Below are 23,535 nucleotides of genomic sequence, written 5' to 3'. Positions count from 1 at the left end.
CAGCCTGGGCGACAGAGTGTGAGACTCCATCTCAAAAAAAAAAGAAAGAAAAAGAAAAAAAAAGTCTTTCTTGAGCACCTACTATGTGCTGCTTGGAATAGAGTACACAAAGAAGAATAAGCTAAAGTCTGTAAGGGCCCATTATTTACAAATACAGTGTTCTGGCTCGATTTGCCTAATAATGCTGTAAAAATGCTATCTAGTTCTTACAGAATTGGAAACCATCACTCTTTTTAATAGTTCATAATCAATATTGTGTAAGCAAAGTTGTCATATATTGATGAAAATCTGCATAATATACACTAATAGTTTAACTCACTTTGGAATTACATAGAGGGCTTGTTAAAACACAGATTGTGGCTTTACCCCTTAGTTGCTGATTCAGCACATATGGGGTGGGATCTAAGAATTTGTATTTCTGACGAGTTCGCAAGTGAGCCTGATGTTGATGGTCCTAGAAACACACTTCGATTTAAATCAGGGCTCCATAAACTAAAGCCCAGGGGCTAAATCCAGCCACCACCTGTTTTGTAAAAATAGCTTCACTGGAACACAGCCACGGCCAATTCTATTGTCTCTGATGGCTGCTTTTGTGCTGCTGTGACAGAGTTGAATAGTACGGACAGAAGAGACCTTATGACCTACAAAGCCTAAAATATTCACTACCTGGCCCTTTACAGAAAAAACGTTGCCAACCTCTGATTTAAATGATCATTGTATTTTCATGTGGGATTCTTATTTAAAACTACTTCTGTGATTTTGAGTTAAATGTTGTCTTGACAATCACAAATTCAAAGCAAGAATTACTGGTTTAATGCTTGTTTGAGATATTGAATATGCAGTTTTTAAAAAAGGATTTAACCAGTTTCCATAAAATGTTGACTAACAAGTAAAATAGAAATTCTTTTTCACTCCTACAAAAGGCGACTATGCCAGTAAGAAAAATAGAATAAATAATACAGTTTGAAGAGTGAAGTAGCTTGATAGCCAGACCTAACTATATTATTTGACATATCAACCTCGAAATTCTAGATGTTTCATCAACTAACATGTTCTCAGTTGGCAAGAATATTGAGATAGTGGTTGTTTTCACAACAATTTTTTTCTGAAATGAATAATGGTTCTATTTCTTTCAGAATAAGTGACTTTCAGATATTTTTTCAGATATCTTTCTTTCAGATAGAAAGTGACTATACGGTATCAGATGTGAAATTTGTTCTTTTAAAATTAATCAAGAACCAAGTATAATTCATAAAGCTGTCAGCTTTGAGGGAGTACCACAGCTAACAAAACTCTCCAGGAGGTCCTACCAGCTCTGCCACTTGGTGGTGGATCAGGGATGCATTGTGTCTGATCTGTGGTTAATTAGGGTGCTGAATTGAGGCTATTTAAGACCCTGGAAGAGGCCTCCTGTGTTCTTGGAGAGGCCTTGACTGTGTTCTTGGAGAAAAGCTGCTACTTCCAGCAAGAACTTATTCTCTTTTTGAGGAACATTTTCTAGCTTTACTATTAGACCTTTATTGGTTAGTTTGAGTACCTGACTATGGGGGTTTTAAAGTATGGCCACAGGTTATTTGATATTCTTCTATTGAAAGGTGGTGTCTATGTCCCTTTCTCTTAAATCTGGGTGAGCTGTAACTGTGTTGGCAAATAGAGATTAGTGGAAGTGATGGTATGTAATTTCCAAGACTAGGTCATAAAAGGTCATGCAGCTTCTGCTATGGGGCTGGAGCACCTGCTCTTGGCATTTTAGCCTACCACCTAAGACATCCAGATTCACCCAGGGTCCATGCTTGAAGAAGCCCAAATCACATGGAGAGACTACACAAAGCACTTTTGTTAAAGTCCCGGCTGCACCCCAGCCTTCAAGTCATCCCTGCCTAGGCACCAGACATGTGCATGAAGAAGCCTCTAGATGATTCTAGCTTTGAGCTGTTTGTATATTCTTTGCTATTCAAACATTTTCAGCTGAGATCACAAGCATTGTGGAGAAAAAACAAAACAAAATGATTCAGTATATATCCAATATGAATGGTGTCCTTATGAGAAGAGACACCAGTGGTGCAAGTGTACAGAGGGATGGCCATGTGAAGAGGCAGCAAGAAGGCAGCCATCTGCAAGCCAAGAAGAGAGGCCTCAGAGGAATCCACCCTGCCAGTGCCTTGTTACTGGACTTTTAGCCTCCAGAACTGTGAGAAAATAAATTTCTGTTGTTTAAGCAAACAAATAAACAAAAAACTGTCTAAACGGTACAGTCTCTGAATTCTTGAGCCATAGATATGTGACTATTCACAGGTAATTTACTAGGTAGCAATAGATAACTGGAACAAAATTTGGCATTAGGAGTGGGGTGTGATATAAAAACGACAAAGCCAAACAAAAAGAAACCTAAATGATGGGGCATTGTTTTGGGGATAGTGCTGTGGATGGAAGTCTGACAGGTATCAAGGAGGCTGTTTGTCAATGTTTCAAGAAAAGCAAGGAAATTTCTACAGAAAGTGAAAGGGAAAAGACCCTTGTTATATAATGGTGGAAAGTTGTCAACACTGCTGTTTGCAGCGTTGTGGAAAACTGATGATCTAGTTAAGGAGATTTCCAGGCAGAGTATTGAAGCTACCACCTGGCTTATTTTTTCTGCCTATTATAAAATACAAGCAAAGATAAATAAAATAAGGAGCACATTTTCATTTTCAAATATAATTTAGAAGAAAAATGGAGGGATCAGAATGGTCTTTTCAGCCAGTAAAGGGCAATACAAGAAGGAACTTCAGGGCAAAAATTAAATCTAGTTTAATTTTTACATGTTGTCAGTAAAATGCACTGTCAGAGTAAAGAGAAAGGTGTAGTGGAAGAAGCAGGAGAATGATACGGCTATAAGAACAGACAGGAATGGTCCTTGACTTATTTTAGCAATAACTCATACATTGCCCTTATTCTTGCCTACTACCATTTTATGCTTGGTAAGTTTTTGCTTTTGTAAATGATAATTTCACTAGCTTTACTTTGAACTCACTTTTATTATCCTGGAGATGTAGAACCAACAGGGAAGGCTTCAAACTACATGTATTTGTATGACTTATGGTCTGACTATTTTAGGGAAGGTAGTGTTAGAACTCAGGCTGAAGCATCTGAAAATTGGTTGGCCATAGTTCAGTTTTCTCAAGGGAGTGGATACGATTATGACAGTAGTTATTTGGAAATCATGTTTCTTTATCTAAATCATTTTTAAAAGGTTCATGAAGGATGAATGCATTTATTCAGGAAAGAAAAAAATATTTTAAACTCCACAAAACATATCTTTTTCCTCCCTTCTCTTCTCTACCCACCTTACAAGCTAACAAATTACATGTAAAAGACTGTGATAATGAAACTGAAAAAGTGTGTGTTTGTGTGTGTGTGTAAGACAGAGATAGAAAGTGTGTATGTATCATAAAACACTAGTTATGTTTTTATGGCAATGATTAAATATAAGCATTTTGTTGGATAATTAGTATAGGAAATACTACATACTAAATATGTAAGATAGTTAATGCTGTAAGCAGATATCTCATCTTTGAAAATTTCTTTCCTAAATATTAAAATGTAGAATCTAAAGAAATGTAAATTCTACATCCCAAATAACAGAGACTTACAAACCAGCAGTGCAGTGCTAACCTCAGAATTCTAAGCATTTTAAAGTTATTGAATAATCCTGATAATAACAGTGAGTTGTGTAATTGATTAATATATAGGTGTGAATCTCAAATCATTGATGATTTAGTAAGAGTTCTCAATGTTCAATTTAGCAAGTAATAATGGACCCAACTGGTTAGTCATATTGTCATTGGACCATTCACATTTATGATACTAGTATTTATAATATAATAACACAGTATCTGATATCAGGTATTAATAAGTGCTTTTAAAGATAGGTAATTTAAAATTGACATTAAGTAACTGATATTTAATGGTGAAACTCATTAAATTTCCATTAATTGAGGAAACTTACATTTTGCTTTGCATGTAGAAATGAATGTTGTAAGTACCAGTCTATAGTGGTCTTCTGCCAAAATTATCCATGATTAATATGTTTGCAAACCAGTCCACCATATCAATCACAGTAAAATGATGTAAGAGATAAAGGAAACAAAGAGATTATCTTGTTGAAATATTTACAGCCCTAAGCTTTAGAGAGCCTAAGTGATTTGTTTGAGGTCCCTCAGATAATTGTAATATAAGTTCCTTAATTTAAAATTAGATTGTATTACAAAACATTAATCTTGCCAATTTTACTGATTGAAATATAAATTTAAAATAATGTAAAAAGTGTTCTCATGGTGGACAGAAAAGGAAACAAACAATAGAATATATTATGCTCCACCTTGAGAACTTACTATTTGAGATGAAAATGTAGAAAACTATTTTTAACATGGTAAATTTTAAAAATAGCAAAGCAATATTGTCTCCAGTTTGTTTTCTGTTGTCATAATAGATTACCACAGACTGGATAATGAAAGAAGTTTATTTGGTTTATGGTTCTGGGGGCTGGTAAATCCAAGAACATAGTGCCTCATCTGGTGGCCTTTGTGCTATGTTGTAATATAGAGAAAAGCATCATATGGTGAGAGAGGGCAAGAGCACAGGAGACAGAGAAGAAGGAAATCAGGCTAAACTCATCCTTTTATCAGAAGCCCACTCCTATGATAATGGTATTAATCCATTCTTGAGAGCAAAGCCCTTGTGATGTAATCATCTCTTAAACATCCACCTCTTAATATCCTCACAATGGCAATTAAATTCCAACATGAGATTTGGAGGGGACATTCAAAGCATAGCAAATATTACATTTTAAAAATGTAGCATTATCTTGAATGCTTATGCTTAATCTGAGGAGTTCCTAAGTTAGCACCTTCTTTCTTGCCCATGGCTCTGAACACTTTGATAAATAAAACAGCAAATATTAAATCAATGTTACTGATAGAGACCAGGTTGGAAGATCTGCTTTGGTGTGAGATGCAAGTGTGATTTCTAACACTGAGCAGTATAATTAGACAGTCTTACAGACCTAAGCACTAATTCCTCCCACATTTAAGAAATTTGTGTCAGGGTACAGTGGCTCATGCCTGTAATCCCAGCACTTTGGGAGGCTGAGGAGGGTGGATTGCTTGAGCACTGGAGTTTGAAATCAGCCTGAGCAACATGGCAAAACTCTGTCTCTACAAAAAAATGCAAAAATTAGCTGGGCATGGTGGCATGTGCCTGATTCGGGAAGCTGAGGTGGGAGGATTGACTGAGTCCAGGGGAGGTCAAGGCCACAGTGAGCCACGATCACGCCACTTCACTCCAGCCTGGGTTACAGCGTGAGACTCTGTCTGGAAAAAAAAAAAAAAAAGTGCAGAGTCCCCATAGAATCAGAAGTATCAGGAAGAGTGTGCTCTAAATATGCATAAATTTCCACTGAAACAGAGAATTCCCCCACTATTTTATATATCCCAATTTGCAAAACATGATTGTAGCAATGGAATCCATAGAATGCTTTTGTACAGAATAATAGATGACAAATCTAACAATAGAGGTTTGTAGTTTCCTATAGTACTGGGTAGCTGGGACTATAGGCTTGCACCATCATGCCCTCCTGAGCTTTGTATTTTTATTTATTTATTTATTTATTTATTTATTTATTTTTGTAGAGACAGGGTTTTGCCATATAGTCCAGGCTGGTCTTCAACTCCTGGGGTCAAGAGATCTGCCGGCCTCAGCCTCCCAAAGTGCAGGGATTACAGGCGTGAGCCACGAGACTCTACACTTTTTATTGCCATTGATCTATGTTACAATACCTTTGTTGTAGATAACTGATAGCAATGCAAAATAATTCTTGTTTATAGACACGCAAACATGTTCTATTAGGTGATGTTAAAGAGATTTTTTTTCTCTGTACTATGGAAGAAGCAATTTTGCCTTTATTTGCAAGTTCATTTCAATATTTCTGATCTATAATTGTGATTATTCTTTGGATTATCTGAACACATTTTAACATCTTACCAGCTCCCTCATCAATAATGAGTTACATAAAAATTTCCACATATGTTCATTTTTTATCTGCATAAGACTCAGAATTTTACCTTTTAAAAAATCCTTTAAAATAGAAATGAGTTTTCACTTTTGTGATTCTTAAAATATCATTTTCTCCTTTTTTCAAAACAAAATTATTTTAAAATATATTTTCTACTGGGCACATGAATTAAATACAAATAAATGTAGGAGCAATAAAATTCAAATGGTAATGAAAAGATATAAGTACAACTTTAAATCACTGAGGGATGAAAGAGGCATAACACTATCTCTGCAACTCTGCCAGTGAACATGAAGGTAAGGAGCAACCAATGTATGTACCAATATACATACATTTTACCTTGTAACCAATGTAAGCAGAATCAGCGCAACATATACACGCCTATTTTAAGTGTAACTCTTATTTTTTGAGATGCAAATGAAGGTAGACTTTATTTTCCCTTGTGCAATAAGACCTTAGCAATAATCAAATACAACCATTGTTCTTGAAAAGATATTTAAAAACAAACTATGAATACTTTAAGGGAAAGACAGTGGAAATTTTATATCAAAAAAGAAAAAATAGAGGGGAAGCCTTGGTTAGGAGGAGTAAAAATAGACAAACAAGTAAATAACTGGATCACGTTATCCTTGCCTTAAAGGATGGGAGTTTTTTAGCAGGGGAGACAAACATACAGTCGTACATCACTTCATGATGGGGACACATTCTAGGAAATGCATCATTAGGTGATTTTATCATTGTGCAAACATCATAGAGTGTAGTTATACAAACCTAGATAGTATAGCCTACTACATACCTAGGCTATATGGTAGAGCCCATTGCTCCTAGGCTAAAAACCTGTACAGCATGTGTCTGTACTAAATACTGTAGGCAGTTGTGACACAAAGATACATATTTGTGTACCTAAACATATCTAAGCACAGAAAAGGTACAGTAGAAATCTGGTATTACAGTCTTACAGAACCACTGTCATATGTGTGATCAGTTACTGACCAAAATGTCATTATGTGGCAGATGACTGTACAGAGAAATAATTACAAAAAGGCAAAATATTGTATTAGTTTCCTGTGCTGTTGTAACAAATTACCAAAACTTAGCAGCTTAACATAAAATTTATTATCTCACAGTTTGATAGATCAAAAGTCCAACATGGATCTTGCCGGGCTAAAATCAAGGTGTTGGGAGGGCTGCATTGTCTACTGGAACCTCTGAGGAAGAATTTGTTTTAAACTGGTTTCAGGTTATTGGCAATATTCAGTTCTGGGTGGTTGTTAAACTGGGATTATTTTTCCTTGCTAGCTGACAGTGGGGTCATTCTCAGCTTCTAGAGACCACCCACATTCCCTAGCTCATGGCCAACTTCATTGTTAAAGCCAGAAATGGCAGGTCAGGTCCTTCTCACACTTTCATTTTCTCTGATCCCTCCTGCCTCATCTCTCCTGCCTTACTTTTCTACTTTCCTCCTTGACTTTTAAGATCTCATGTGATTACCTTGGGCCCACCCTACCTTGAAGTCAGCTGATAGTAACCTTAATCACATCTGCAGAGTCCCTTTAGCACAGTGCCTAGATTCATGTTTGAATAACTTGCTTTGGGGAATCTTGGGACAGGAGACATCTATAGAATTATGACTACCATAAATTGTGTCGATACTCATGTTATATATAGGGCACATGCAAAGCTCTGCACCAAGATGCTAGTGACTACACTGAGGGCACTGAAATTGTCATTGCAATGCCTGTCACTTTTAGCAATCTTTTTGCCACCACTGCAGTGATTGTCTTCAGCATAATTATGCCTATCAAACTAGTATCAAGAATTTTGATATTTTGGGTGCTAACCATCCTAGGGAGGGTATTTAGAAAATGTCCATTTTAGCTTTACTCTTTCTTTTTGCAGCCTCCTTGTCCTTGAACTCAGGCAGGAGACCTCAGGCATTTGGCCAGAGAGCAATCAAATATAAAAATCCTACGCATCATGTTTTCCCTTTGACAACAAGTCCATTATACTTGAAACAATCTTCTACAGAACTATCTTTTTTTCCCCTTAAGAATGAGTTCGCCAGAGGCTTCTTAGACTTTCACATAAACAGACTTGTGCCATTCCTACCTCCTAAGACCTATAGGCTCTGCCAGACAAACATAGATCTGGGACAAACATAGATCCATTTTAAACGGAAATGCTTGTTACACGATGCTGCAAAGACACACAATGGAACCTCCATTTTCCTCAGAATTGGAGTATAGTTTCTTTGAACTTCCCAATTCATGGTCTGTGAAAAATTCAACACCCTCGCCATGATTTCTGCAAATTATCTTCCAGCTTACTTCTTCACGGTCCGTCTCTTCCCTCTCCTATGTTTGGGTATATTGATCAGTTAGGACCCGCTTTAGCAGCATGTAACAGAAATGCAACAGCAATGGCTCAGTCAAATAGCGGAGTATTTTTCCCAGTCTAGCTCCACAGGGTCATCGTTGACTCAGACTCTTTTCATCTTTCTGGTCTTCTATCTTCATTATCCTCCTGCTTGCCAGGTGGCTGCTGCACCGGTAATAGCCTGATCATACTACTGGCAGGAAAACGGGAAAAGGAGGAGTTGAGGAGTCACCTACATTAGGAAACCCAAATTCCTATCAGTCCATCACTTGTGTCTCATTGATGAGAACTGTGTACCTGGGTACAATTTCACCCTGAACAAATGAGTTTCTGTTAATAAAGAAGAATGAGGAGTGGGTATTCATCGGGTATTCATAGTGGCTGCTCCAATAGGTGCCTTCTCACTTCTAATTTAAACCAACATATGCAAACAGACCTGTCATTTGTCAGTTTCCACTAAAGATCACTCCGCGCCAAACATTCCAACTGTCTGATAATTTTGCTGAAGACCTGAGGTTTCGTCAGGAATGAGGCAGTTTCTCAAACATCTTGTTGGCTCCTCTTACCATGCTTTCTTACCCCTCAATTCACACAAACAGAGCCACTCCATCTAACACAGGGTTCCTAAGACGAAGGCCTATGCCAGCCAGACATTAATATAATAATTCCTCACTCTGTTACATACATGGCACTTTGATATAAAAATATATTTTAACAAGAAGGAAATATTCATACTCTTCATATACATTCTCAAACAATGTATGTTCCACATTCACATAATTGCTATCTCCAGGAAGTTGATCTCACAGTCCCTATTGAGAAAAACTGTTGTCATGTCTTAAAGGAAGCAGCCTTTTAAAACTATTTCCTTGAGTTTAAATAGATTGTTTTAATTCTGGAAGAATAAGCTTGTACCAACTTGATCGTAGAGAGTCTGAAAGTATTACATTAGAAGTTAGGAGACTGGGTCCTATTTTTTGCTGTAACTGCTGTAAGAAGTTACAGGTGTTGTGTCTGTTTTGATCAACATGTGCCTTTTCTGTAAAATAGAGTAGGTCAGCATGTATAAGTTCCAAAAAGTTCTGAGTTGTGAGAGATCAAACACTTGTATTATTATTACTATTATTATTATTATTATTATTATTTTGAGATGGAGTCTCACTCTGTTGCCCAGGCTGGAGTGCACTGGCATGATCTCGGCTTGCTGTAACCTCTGCCGCCCGGGTTCAACCGATTCTCCTGCCTCAGCCTCCCTAGAAGCTGGGATTACAGGCGTGCACCACCACACCCGGCTAATTTTTGTATTTTTAGTAGAGATGGGGTTTCGCCATGTTGGCCAGGCTGGTCTTGAACTCCTGACCTCAGATGATCCACCCACCTCAGCCTCCCAAAGTGCTGGGATTACAGGCGTGAGCCACTGCGCCTAACCAAGATCAAACACTTGTAATCAGCTGTTGCTTTAAGAGAAAGGAGGAAGAAAATAAGCAAAGGAAGATGGGGATGGGAGGAGAGAACGATAGGGAAGCAGACAGGCAGGCCAGGAGAGATGGGAAGGAGGGACAGAATGAAGGGGCGGTGGAGAACCCAGTTGCTCAGTTATAACGTAAGACTAAGAATGAACAAACGGAAAATGTAGCTACCTCGTATTCTCCTTTTGACTATGACTACATAGTTATTTCTTTCTTGGTCAATTTCTGAAAAAGACTTTGCTACACCCACTCTGTGCCATTGTACATGCTGTTTCTTCAGCATGAGGACACTAGTTCATATCAGCAAGCATTCCTTCCTCTATCACTGTGCCTGGCTTATTCCTAGCCACTTTTCCAAACTGGCACAGAAAACACCACCTCTGCAGGGGAGCTTTCAAACCTTTGACTGCCCCCTAAATTCATACCCATTTTGAGCTGTGAGCTTCTCTATGTGCTCTTATAGTTCCTTATGATAGCTTCTTCTGTCAGACTTACCTTTATGTAAAAGTGTATTCATTTATTCTGTGAAGCATTAGGTCAATGGAGTTTATTGAGTAGATATCATGAAGGAAAGCACTGTGATAGGTAATAGGTTCAAAGATAAATAAGATAGTGTTGCTTTCAAGGACTGAATATTCTACCAGGAGAAATAACTTAAAGGGAAAGATAAATGCTATAATAATGATATGCATGTAATTCCATGGAAGCTAAGAGGAGAGGTGCATAGACAAAGCTAAAGGAGTCAGAGGAAGCTTTCCAGAGAAAACTCCTAAGAATAAGAATAATCTAGCAAAAGAGCAAGCACTAGCAGCAGGCATGCCAAGTAGAGGGCACAGCATAGGCAAAGGACGAGAAAGAAAGAAATGGCGCAGCTCGGGCTGTGAGAAGTCACTCTACTGCAGGAAAGAGCTGTCCTGGTAGTGGTGAACTAGGGACATTTATGGCAGGGTATGTGTACAAATTCCAAGTTTATCCTAAAACCTATGGAACCCACGGAGAGGTTAAACTGTCAGGGGTGTGACATGATCACACTACAAAACCATGGATGCTACAAAACTCATTTAATTTTTTTTTGAATTGTTGATTTAAAAAATATTGAATTAGAAACACATATTTCCTTCTATGTCTTCCCTACTATACAATGAATTTCTTTGAAGGCAGGGATAATGTTTTATTTGCATCTTTTCGCTCAGCAAAGCTTCAGCACATAGTAGGTAGGCATTTAATAAATGTTTGTTGAATGAATAATAATAAGTGAAAATAAGTGAATTTAAAAAATGAGTAGGAGAATTTGGGTGAAGAGAAAAGTAATATTGGTAAATACACTCAGGGATTCTGTTAAATTGCACACAGGATGGGAAAGGCTCAGATACTTCCATGTATCTAAAAGCTAAAACAACTCCGAAGCTGCAGTGACTTGAGTCGTGAAGCTATTTTTTAAACCCTTAATTGCCCAAGCTGGTGCAGTGGTGTGATCATGGCTCAGCGCAGCCTAGACCTCCCAGGCTCAAGCGATCCTTCCACCTTATCCTCCCCCAGGGAGCTGAGACCCCAGGCATATGCCACCATGCCTGGTTAATTTTTAAATGGTATTTAATTTTTTGTAGAGATGGGGGCCTCCCTATATTGCTGAAATTCCTGGCCTCACACAACCCTCCCATCTCGGCCTCCCAAAATGCTGGGATTACAGATGTGAGCCACCATGCCTGGCCTATTAAAGCCTGAAATCTTGAAAGTAAATGTCTTTACAATATGGTGAATAGGAATTGTTAATGAGTTTAGAGAAGAGGCAGATGTGACTTGTTAAAAGGTATTTTCTTCCTAATGCTAATAGGAAAATACTAATATGTAAATGGCATTTAATCAGTAAACTGTAATGTTAATGATATCATTTTTAACTAAGGAGAGAAGCATCCTTGGCTAGGACAGGTGCATTTTTTGAAATATTAATCCTACATTTTATGTCACATTTATATTCTAGATTTTAAATCAGCCATATGACCCATCTTGTGCTACTTCTAGGATGGTGTCTAGGAGTAAGTAGTAACCAGCTTCCATGTTTTAAATTTCAACAATATTTCAGGAAGGATAAATGCAGGCAAAAATAGTAAGTGGAGAATTGCTATCATCTCTCTTAATTAACTATACCAATGGAAGCCTAGTTATTGAAGACTGTGGATCCCTAACTAAGATTGAACCATGTATTTGGTGTCATAGGATATTAAACTGCAGGCCCAATTCTTAGGGAATAAACAGTTTCAAGATAACTGATCTTGAAAACTCACACCTATAAAATATAATAAATTTTATATATGGTTTTAATCTTTATTGCAAGGATCTCCAAATGCATTACGGACAGATTAGACCTCATAACCTTTATTTGGGAGATGGCAAGTATTGTCTTCATCTGATAGAGTGAAAAATTGAGTCATCTAGGATCTTGGCTTGCATCCAGTCACAGAGCTGGAATGTGAAGAGGAAGGAGAAAAGAATGTTAGATCTGCTGCCACTTGGTTTAGAGCTTTAGTCACTGAAGTTTGGCAGCTATCTAGGTGGTAAATTATAAAATTAATTTTCTTCTGAAATTCATTCTTGACAGATGTTTTCCCATTGGTAGATTTCAAAATGTATACTGCCTAGGAAAGAAATATTTTTTCTCCTCCTAGGATTTCTTCTAGTTGAATTGGAAAATGTTGTTGGTGAAAAGAACTTTGCTGTTTCATTTTTTTTAAGTTAAATGAATGCATCATTTAACAAAGGTTGTGTTTTAAAAGCCCACTTTTCATACTTCAAGCTAATATTTTGTTTTTTTTAAATTAACTGTCTTAATTAAAATGCCTAATAAATTACATAGTTAATTGCTATGCAATTCAATATATAGCTAAATACTATGTAATTTAACTGTAAATATGATATATGTATACATGTGATGTATGTTATATATATGTGATTTAATTTTATTTAAATTTAATAGTATAAATTTATTTCTTATTTATAATTTTATATAAATTAAATTTCAAACATATTTCAGGAAGGCTAAATGCATGCAAAAATAGTAAGTGGAAAATTGCTATCATCTCTCTTAATTAATTAGCCTAGTTATTCAGGACCATGAATTCCTAAGATTGAACAACATATTGGTTTTTTTTTTTTTTTTTTTTTCAAGACAGGGTCTCATTCTGTTGCCCAGGCAAATATATGTAACCATATTCATATATAACTATAAATGTAATATATGTATGATGTAAAGACATATGTGTGTATGATAAAAAACAGTAAAACCAACACCCATATATCTAGTATTCAGCTTCAGAAATGCATTACCAATAACTCTGAAGCCCTCTTTCTTCATTTCTGGGGGTAACCACTGAATGATGTGTTTATCATTTCCTTGATTTCTTTATAGTCTTTCTACATGTGAACCTATACCCTAAACAAAAAACAACATATTGTTGAGTTTCATCTGTTTTTGAATTCTATATAAATGGGATTATACTGTATGTATTCTTTGACATGTTTATGCCATTTTAACTCCAGAACTTAATTTCATTACATATATACCACAATTTATTTTTTCATTCTTGTGTCAGTTGCCATTTAGGTTATTTCCTTTTTTTTTTTTGCTATTGCAAACAATGCTGCCATGGAAATTTCTGGAAGCAATTCTTGCCTTAGCCTGTGTTCTCATGAAAACAGAACTTGATCCACTTGTATACAGATAGTTTATTTGGAAAGTGATCTTAGGAAATGGGAGTGAGGAACCAGGGATGTGAAACAGATGAGAGGAAACCAATAGAGGATGTTGTCTTTATTGACTGAATATTTGTGTCTTTCCAAAGTCTATATGTTGAAGATCCAACCCCTGGTGTGACTATATTTGGAAATTGGGCCTCTAAGGAAATAATTAAGATGAAAGGAGGTCATAAGACTGAAGCCTTCATCCTATAGGATCAGTGTTTTCATAAGAAGAGACAGCAGAGAGTTGTTTCTTTCTCTCACTCTCTGACATGGAAGGATATAGTAAGAAGGTGGCCATTTGCAAGCCAGGAAGGAACCAAATCAGCAGGCACCTTGATCTAACACTTCTAGCCTCCAGAAGTGTGAGAAAATATATTCCTGTTGTTTAAGCCACCCAATTTATAGTGTTTTATTATGGCAGCCTGAACCAATTAAGACATTGTCCATTGCAGTGGACACAGGTGTAGTGAGTACTTGCAATTTTATGTTGGCTCTGAATCCATTTTGAGTATAGGGTTAACGGTCTTCTACTAGAAACAGGATTTAGTCACCCTTGATGCAGTTTTCAACTCTCTGCCTCCTGCCAGTTCCTCAATGTGGTCGATCTAGATATCTGCCCTATATAACCACCTCCTGTTAACCACTTCCCTATGAAACAGAGAGATCCAACCTACTGGACTCATCACACTGACACTCATACCTCTCATGGAATATGCAGATGTGCCACAGTGATCACTTCTAAGTCACAGTGTGGCCTCATGGGTCTTATGTCTAATTCCATCAATTAGAATTCCTCATGGGAAATCTGCTTGGGTACCCTGCACCTCAATAAAGGCCTCAGCCTGCATCAAGGGTGACTAAATCCTGTTTCTAGTATGAGACAGTTAACCCTATACTCAAAATGGATTCAGGTCTATACTTAGACCTTATATAGTTAGCCGTATACTCAAATGGATTCAGCCTACAGATCTACCTCTCTCTGCCTCTCCATCTTCTGGTTGAGCACAATTCCCCTGAGATCTTCCCATCAGCCTTGATTAGTAACCCCCTTCTCTCTTGGACCTGTAAGTAATAAACGACTTCTGTTATTTCATGTATTTTGTTGTGTGTCTTCTCTGTGTCTTTCCTGACTGACACACTTGGATGCAAATTTTCTCCCAGTCATAGTTATTTTTCTAGAGATTGGCTATCTTGGCACAAATATTATACAGGTCAGACAGGAGCCACATGGTTCCTGCCAGTATAAAGAAGTGTCCTGTGAGGACACCTGGTCATGGGCTAGACAGTAGGCAGTCTGTCAGGATAAAGAAGTATCTGGGAAAGGCACACTCAACTTCTATAACCAAATCCTTGGGATCTCCATCAAGGTAGGGCTAGAGTTTATGGCTATTCTCAAGACAGGTACCTCAAGACCAAATTAGAAAGAAATGAAACAAAAATGTTTCATTTGTGTTGATGTTCTCTGGAGGGAATTTTTTGAAAGACTAAACTGCATAAAATAAACACAAATACATGTATATTGTCTTTTATGTTTACCTATGTATTAGTGTTATTGGTATTCTTTCTTCATGTGAATTAGAGCTAGTCTAATATCCTTTCATTTCAGCCTGAAAAACTTGTTTTTGTATTTCTTATGGGGTTGGTCTGTTAGAGACCAGTTTTTAAAGTTTTTGCTTATCTGAGAATTCCTTAATTTACCCTTTGTCTTTTGAATGTTAATTGTGCTGAACATAACATTCTTCTTCACTGACAGTCTTTTCTTTTAGCATTTTGAATACAATAGCCTTCTCTTATCCATGGTTTCACTTTCCACAGTTTCAGTTACCTATGGTTAACTGCAGTCTGGAAATATTAAATGGAAAATTGCAGAAATAAACAATTCATAGGTTTTTAATTGCACACCATTCTGAATAGAATGATGAAATCTTGCACCATCCTGCTCCATCCCACCCAGTACACAAATCATCCTTTTTTTTGGAAAGTATCCATGATGTACACAGTACCTGTTCATTAGTCACTTAGTCGCAGTCTCAGTTATCAGATCAACTGTAGCAATAACGCAGTACTTGTGTTTAAATAACCCTCATTTAACTTAAAATGTTCCTAAAGCAGAAGGGTTATGATGCTGGCAATTTAGATATGCTAAATAGAACCATAAAGTGCTTTCTTTAAGTGAAAAGCTGAAAGTCCTTGACCTGATATGAAAAGAAGAAAAATTGTGTGCTGAGGTTGCTAAGATCTACGGTTAAAAACTAATCTACCTATGATATTGTAAAGAAGAAAAGAAATTTATGCTAGTTTTGTTGTTGCATCTCAAACTGCAAAAGTTACAGTGCTTAGTTAAGACAGAAAAGGTATTAAATTTGTGAGTAGAAGACATGAACAGAAACGTATTCCAATTAACAGCAAGAGAGTTTGGTATTATCTGCAGTTTCAGGCATCCACTGGTGGTCTTCGAATATATCCCCTGTGAATAATGGGAGACTGCTTTATATAATTCCATGGTCTCCTGGCTTCATGATTTCTGATGGGAACTCATCTGTTAATCTTCTTGAAGATTCTTTGTACATGATGAGTTGCTTCTTTGTTTTTTTGACAGTTTGATTATGATGTGTCTAGATGTGGATCTCTGAATTTATTCTACTGTGAATTTGTGGAGGTACTTCTATTAGGAGGTTAACATTTTTCATTAAGTCTGGGATGTTTTCAGTGATTGTTTCTTCAAATATTCTTTCTTCCCCTTTATCTCTCTCTTCTCCTTCTGGAACTTTCATTATGAATGTGTTTGCAGTGCTTGATGGTGTCTAACAGTTCTCTGATGCTCTATTCATCTTTTTAAAAAATTCTTTTTAATTTCTGCTTCTTAGATTGGATAATCTCAATTGATGTATCTTAAAGTCTGCCAATTCTGTCCTGTGTAAGTTAAAATCTGCTGTTGAGAATCTCTAGGAAATTTTAAATTTCAGATATTTTAATGTACTTGTTTATATTCTTATTTCCCGCACCAGAATGTGAGCTATTTAGAGAAAGGACTAGATCATATTTGTTTTTTAGCCCTAGCACTGGGCACATAGAACATACTAAGTGCTCCATAGATAGAATTGAATTAATTAATGTAAATCAAGTTTATATATGAATAGTGTATACCATGCAAACACAGCTAGATCCACTAGATTCTCTCTAGAATTCTTTCACCATTTAGATAAACTATTTTTTATTATATAAAATCAGTTCTAGAATAAATAGAAAGATCAGAAATTTCTTGATTTATCCTGTATGATAGCACAGCATTGTGGTCAGAGTGCCAGCTTCTGAATGAGACAGACTGGGTTCACATTCTTTCTCTGCCACTTACTGACTGTGTAGCCTAGGGAAAGTGGCCACCTATAGGCTCAAATTTCACTTCCTGTAAAACAAAGAGTTGCTATAAGCATGAAGTGACATATAGATGGATAGAAAATAATTGGCACAGTTCTAGACCCAGAGAATACATTCAGTAAATTATATCATCAATAAAATGACCAATATTCCATGCTAAAGAATACCATACATCAATCTCATCGATGTATAGAGACATAACATTTTTCAATAAAATGCTATTTCATATGATTAATCATAAGTATAAAAATATTTCCTTATGGCTAGATAACCTTTTTCCTGAACTCAAGAATGTGTCAACATATGGGATTCTAATAATAGACTGAATTTCTTTGCCTAAGACCTATGGTAAAAACTAATCTACCTATGATACCATAAAGAAGAAAAGACGAAATGTATGCTAGATTTTTTGTTGCATCTTAAACTGCAAAAGTTACAGTGCTTAGTTAAGACAGAAAAGGTATTAAATTTGTGGGCAGAAGACATGAACAGAAATGTATTCCAATTGCCAGGAGTAGGTCAATCTTTCCTTTATAATTGATTGGATGTTGATAGCACTACCAGATTTCTTTTCTTAAATTATTATATGCATTGTTTCGTTAATCTATAAGGTTTTTCTCTAGTGGATTTACATTATCTATAGAATCAAATACTTATTTCAAGCCCCACCTTCATATTGTGCTTCACCACATTTATTTTTTATTTTATTTTAATGTTTTCTCCTGACATTTCCCCATGCTAGCTTTGGACTAGAAATAAAGTGGATCGTCTCTCTTTTCAAATGTCTTCTGCTTTTCTGCCTCTTTCTGTGTGTTCATTTCATACCTTCTCCCAAAACAGTAACTTGAATCTTTTCCTCAGGTTTATTTAAAGTGTGCATATATTCACATAATAATCATGTCTTTTCTGAATTTTCCTATATATTTTTGTGTTTATTATTAGGTGAATGCTATTATTACCTAAAATATCTTTATTGTCCTTTTCTACAACTAGATTATAGTCTTCTATAATAGAAACGTCTAGTTACTTTTGTAGACTCCATTAGCAATGCTTATGATTACTGAGAAAATATTTGGTGATTTCGAAACCAACTTTACACATCACGCTTTGTAAAAATTCAGTTTTAGCTAGTCATTTTTTTCCAATTGTGACGAAACCATTTCATGTCACTTTTTAGAACATTTAATGTGCTCTGATCAAATGCATCTGTTTAAAATTTTGTTTTTATATACACACAAAATTTAAACTATATGATCTTTTACAAGTTGAGTTTACCAAGGAGTAGATATGTCTATTCCACTGTGTGATGGTTGCCATAGAAATGAATGAATGAGGATGTTATTAATTTGGTGATTTGAGGGCAGAGGAATACAGTTTAGAGTGAGAATACTCTGTATGTGAAATAAATATAGACCAGCAATTGCTGGAGAGAAAACTCAACAGAGGCAAAAACAGTTGCTGATTTTCTGTGGTGTTTGTTTATTTATTTATTTATTTATCTATCTATTTATTTATTTATTTATTGAGACAGAGTCTTGCTCTGTTGCCCAGGCTGGAGTGCAGTGGTGCAATCTCGGCTCACTGCAACCTCTGCCTCCTGGGTTCAAGTGATTCTCCTGTCTCAGCCTCCCTAGTAGCTGGGATTACAGGCGCACACCACCACACCCAGCTAGTTTTTGTATTTTTAGTAGAGATGTGGTTTCAGCATGTTGGTCAGGCTGTTTTCAAACTCCTGACCTCGTGATCTGCCCACCTTGACCTCCCAAAGTGCTGGGATTACAGGCGTGAGCCACGGTGTCCGACTGTAGTGTTTATTTTTTGTCCAGTATAGGCAGGCTGGAGAGAAGGGACTGTTGAGGAGATCTCTGGTTTTCGGTATCTCCATCCTTCTGGGGCAGCTGTTTTGTGTTTTGTTTTTGTTTTTGTAATAAATAGAACTGGGAAAGACAAATAAAATGAGAAAATGTAGCCTATCTCTTTTTAGAAGGGAAAAACCAAATGTTTTTGTAGTCACATAATAGCAGAGTTTTGTTTGTGACCTGACAACAGAGAGAGGAGGAAAAACTGTTCTGTTCTTGGCAAAGGCTAGAACAGGAATTTGATAAAGCATGACTAATAATTGAAGATAAATAAAGTGAGTGCCTAGTGTTACCTTTAGTTTCCTTTTTAACCTCTTCAAAATATGCTTCATTCATGAATGGCTATGCTTCTCTGATAGCGTAAATTATTTAAGGTAGACATATATAATTGTGACTTATTTTCCAGTTACCTTATGTTATAGAAATGTAGATGTTGAATCATGAAAATTTTAGAAGCTACCACTTATTGTGTGACAGTCCCCAACTTATGGTTCAAGTTATGATTTTTTTCAACTTTAAGATGGTAGAAAAGTGATACGCATTACGTGGAAACAGTATTTTGAGTATTGATGTTTTCCTATGCCAGCAGTATGTGGTGCAATACTCTTGTGATGCTGGGCAACAACAGCTGTCAATCTGCCACGGGATCCCAAGGTTAAACAACCAATATGCTACATTGTCCCATGTTGCCCAGCTCTAGGCTAATGTAAGTGTTCTGAGCACGTTTAAGGTAGGCTGGGCTAAGGTATGATGTTTGGTAGGTTAGGTGTATTAAATGCATTTTTTTTTTTTTTTTTGAGATGGAGTCTCACTCTGTCACCCAGGCTGGAGTGCAGTGGTGCGATCTTGGCTCACTGCAACCTCCGCCTCCTGGGTTCAAGCGATTCTCCTGCCTCAGCCTCCAGAGTAGCTGGGATTACAGGCACCCTCTACCAGGTCTGGCTAATTTTTTGTATTTTTGGTAGAGACGGGGTTTCACCATTTTGACCAGGCTGGTCTTGAACTCCTGAGCTCAGGTGATCCACCCGCCTCGGCTTCCCAAAGTGCTGGGATTACAGGAGCGAGCCACCGTGCCCAGCCTTAAATGCATTTTTGACTTAGGATATGTTCAACTTTTGATACATTTATCAGGATTTAACCTTATCACAAGTTGAGCAGGTTCTGCATTTTAAACAAGGGCAAAAGAACTGAAAGGTAAACAGCTTCTAGAATATTGAACTTGTAAGTCTTTATCTATTCAGTCATAATGTCAACATTCAGCAACACTGACAGGAAAGCTATCTCATATTTAATTGGAATCCTTATATTTCAAACTCTATTCCTCAGTTCTTGGTGCTGGTAAGGAATGCATCCTTTATCAGAGCTAGATTTACCAATGGAGTCTAGCTTCTCAGCTTCTCAGTTGCAGGGGTCCCTTACAGGGCCTTGGGAGGGATCCCAGCATTGTGTTGCATGGACGTATGTTTTCATAATATTTGCAAAATTAAGATATTTTACTTGTGCTTAGTTGGATTACTATCACACATCCATACTTACTGTTATCATGCTTTCTCATGGTGCTGGATAGCAGGAGAATGGTCACGGGCATTTGCGGACCAGCTAAAGGGAAGTCAAATGTTGAATACATGTATTTTGGTGTGGTGGACATATTTTTGTATTTCACAGACTCACTTCTATGTGTAGTTCAGTTGTTGCTAGTTATCCCATGACAGGAATTGTTAACAGGAGTATCACTACTTGGTACCCACTGGTGACTTACATAGTGTCATGAAATGAAGATGTAGGACCAGACATTTTAAAATTAAATGAGCTTTTCCTGTGAAACTTGCCACTGGACCTGCATGGGAAGTGGCAACAAATAAGGGCTGAAGCCTTTGCAGATGCCGCCGCCGCTGTGAGCCCTGTACTATCAGCCATGGTCAACCCCACTGTGTTCTTCGACATCGCCGTCAGCAGCGAGCCCTTGGGCCGCGTCTCCTTCGAGCTGTTTGCGGACAAGTTTCCAAAGACAGCAGAAAACTTTCATGCTGTGAGCACTGGAGAGAAAGAATTTGGTTATAAGGGTTCCTGCTTTCACAGAATTAATCCAGGGTTTATGTGTCAGGGTGGTGACTTCTCATGCATAATGGCGCTAGTGGCAAGTGGGGGAAATTTGATGACGAGAACTTCATCCTAAAGCATACAGGTCCTGGCATCTTGTCCATGGCAAATGCTGGGCCCAACACAAATGGTTCCCAGTTTGTCATCTGCACTGCCAAGACTGAGTGGTTGGATGGCAAGCGTGTGGCCTCTGGCAAGGTGAAAGAAGGCATGAATATTGTGGAGGCCATGGTGCACTTTGGGTCCAGGAATGGCAAGACCAGCAAGAAGATCACCATCGCTGACAGTGGACAACTCGAATAAATTTGACCTGTATTTTATCTTAACCACCAGACCATTCCTTCTGTAGTTCAGGAGAACAGTCCTCCACCCCATTTGCTTGCAGTATCCTAGAATCTTTGTGCTGTCTCTGCAGTTCCCTTTGGGCTCCCTGTTTTCCTTGTTCCCTTCCATGCCTAGCTGGATTGCAGAGTTAAATTTAGGATTATGAAATAAAAACTAAATAACAAAAAAAAATGAGTGCTGAAGTGTTCAGATCTAGAAGCTGATCTATGGAAGGTTTTTCTATTTGTCAGACATGTAAAATTACAGGCAGAGAATTGGTTCTCATCAACATCTAATCCAATACCTAATCAAAATGGAAAATCTCCCTTATTGGGAATATTTGATAATGTAGCATATACAATGATCAGTGTATCATATATTTTTTTCATTTTTGGGGGAATTATCCAATGGAGAATTGATCAGAATGTGTTTTTATAGGGCACGAACCTATGGGTAGTAAAAAAAGCACATGTCTGTATGAAGTCATGTTTTTGTGCATCCTAACTTCGTTTTTAAAAAATTCAATTGACCATCCTAGAAGGAAGATTGAATTGTCGCTCTATTCTTTCTCTATAAAGTTACATAGAACCATTGTCATATGATGAGGCAAAATATGGAACATATAAAGGTATACTACACAGTCAATAAAAATATTTTTTGAATGTTTGATGTTTGTGATAGCTGTCAGTTTTTTAAAATTTTGCAGTTTATTGTGATTTCACTTTTCATTCTGAAAATACTGTTCTCCTGAGTAACTAATTTGTTATTCTTTTCCTTAAGTATCCCCCAAATTATGTTTAATGTCTCAGAACATTTGTATTTGCCCTTCTGCACTATGTAATGATATTTAAAGCATCTTATCAATTTAGTTAAAAATTGAGTGAGACACTGAAACCATTTTTTGAAACTATATAGAAACAGCTTAAAAATTTTCACATTGTATGCTCATTTCATATGCTCATTCCTTTTTTTCTAAGAACAACAATCTTAGCTTTAAAAATATTTCTTTGTGTGTTATATTCTGAATACCATTGCTGTCCAATAGAACTTTCTGTGATGATGGAAATGTTCTATATCTAGACTGTATAATATGATAGCCACTAACCATATGTGACTGTTAAGCACTTGAAATGTAGCTGGTGAGTCTGAGGAATTAAGATAATAACTTCATTTAATTTACATTTACACAGCCAAGTGTTTGGCTATGTAACAGAGTTTATACCTTTAATCAACTTAGGGATTAATCCTTCATGTCATATCCACATTTCTATCTAGTCATTGAGTATAGGATTCTATGTCTCTATGAAGTAAAATCCTGACTCATAACTAATATAACATGTATTATTCAGAAGATTGTGTTTTATTTTTCAGTATTTCTCAAATCAAATATTCTTGTATTCTGATTATGTTGTAGACATTTTTATAGACAGGTCTTATTTATTTTGTTTATAGTTTGCAGATACTGGAAAGCTTAACACAATTTTGTGGAAATTCCCCATTAAAACATGCTTTTCAACATGGTAAAATCAATCAACTCAAGGATGCTTTATTTTGGGGGAAATGATGCATGGAATCCAATCAATAATGACATTCTGTTTGCCTAAAAGTTGTGCTTACTAAACTGAGCTTGGCAAAAGTTTGACACGTTCAATAAATGGAGACTTTGTTCTATATCAGAATTAACAGCTCTTAGCCGGATATTTCATATATTCTACAAATATAGAGTGATAGACAAGGCAGATGCAGCCATGACCTGCCCCCTGGAAGATGACTGTTTATACCCAAGAACAATTCCTGGAATGTAACAGGAAACTGCACATGACCATATATCTAAGCTGGGTATTTCTCTGGCTTCCTGTTAGAGAAATGACGGATTTTCACTCCCCTCCAGGCACAGAAGAAAATCACTCTGAAAACCATACAGAAGAAAATATGTATTTAAAACAAATGTGACTTCCCAATATCTGATTCTTAATAGAATAATCTCCAGATAGCTATTGAAACAGTAGGAGTTGGAAATCTAAACAAAAGCTTCAGAAAAATCAAGAGAAGTCTAGAGTTTCAGTATAATGCAAAATTATTCTGAAATTCAGTAGTAGTACTAAACAATCTCTCAATCTTTAGGCCCACAGAAATTTACAGAAGTTTGCAAATTTGAGTCAAGACATTTTTCTTTGTTACTTCTTCTCTATTTGCATAATATGCCTATGTTTTAGTCTACTGTTTTCATGCTGATGAT

The 23,535-nt window shown here is 36.7% G+C and overlaps 1 pseudogene; it reads left to right on the top strand.

The window, feature by feature from the left end:
• The first annotated feature begins 20,757 nt into the window (after positions 1-20,757).
• Positions 20,758-21,276, top strand: LOC100436316 (peptidyl-prolyl cis-trans isomerase A-like; annotated as a pseudogene).
• Positions 21,277-23,535: the final 2,259 nt, after the last annotated feature.

This window comes from Pongo abelii, chromosome 14 (genome assembly GCF_028885655.2).
Source record: "Pongo abelii isolate AG06213 chromosome 14, NHGRI_mPonAbe1-v2.0_pri, whole genome shotgun sequence".
NCBI classification, from domain to species: domain Eukaryota; kingdom Metazoa; phylum Chordata; class Mammalia; order Primates; family Hominidae; genus Pongo; species Pongo abelii.
This window is presented reverse-complemented; position numbering and strand designations above follow the sequence as displayed.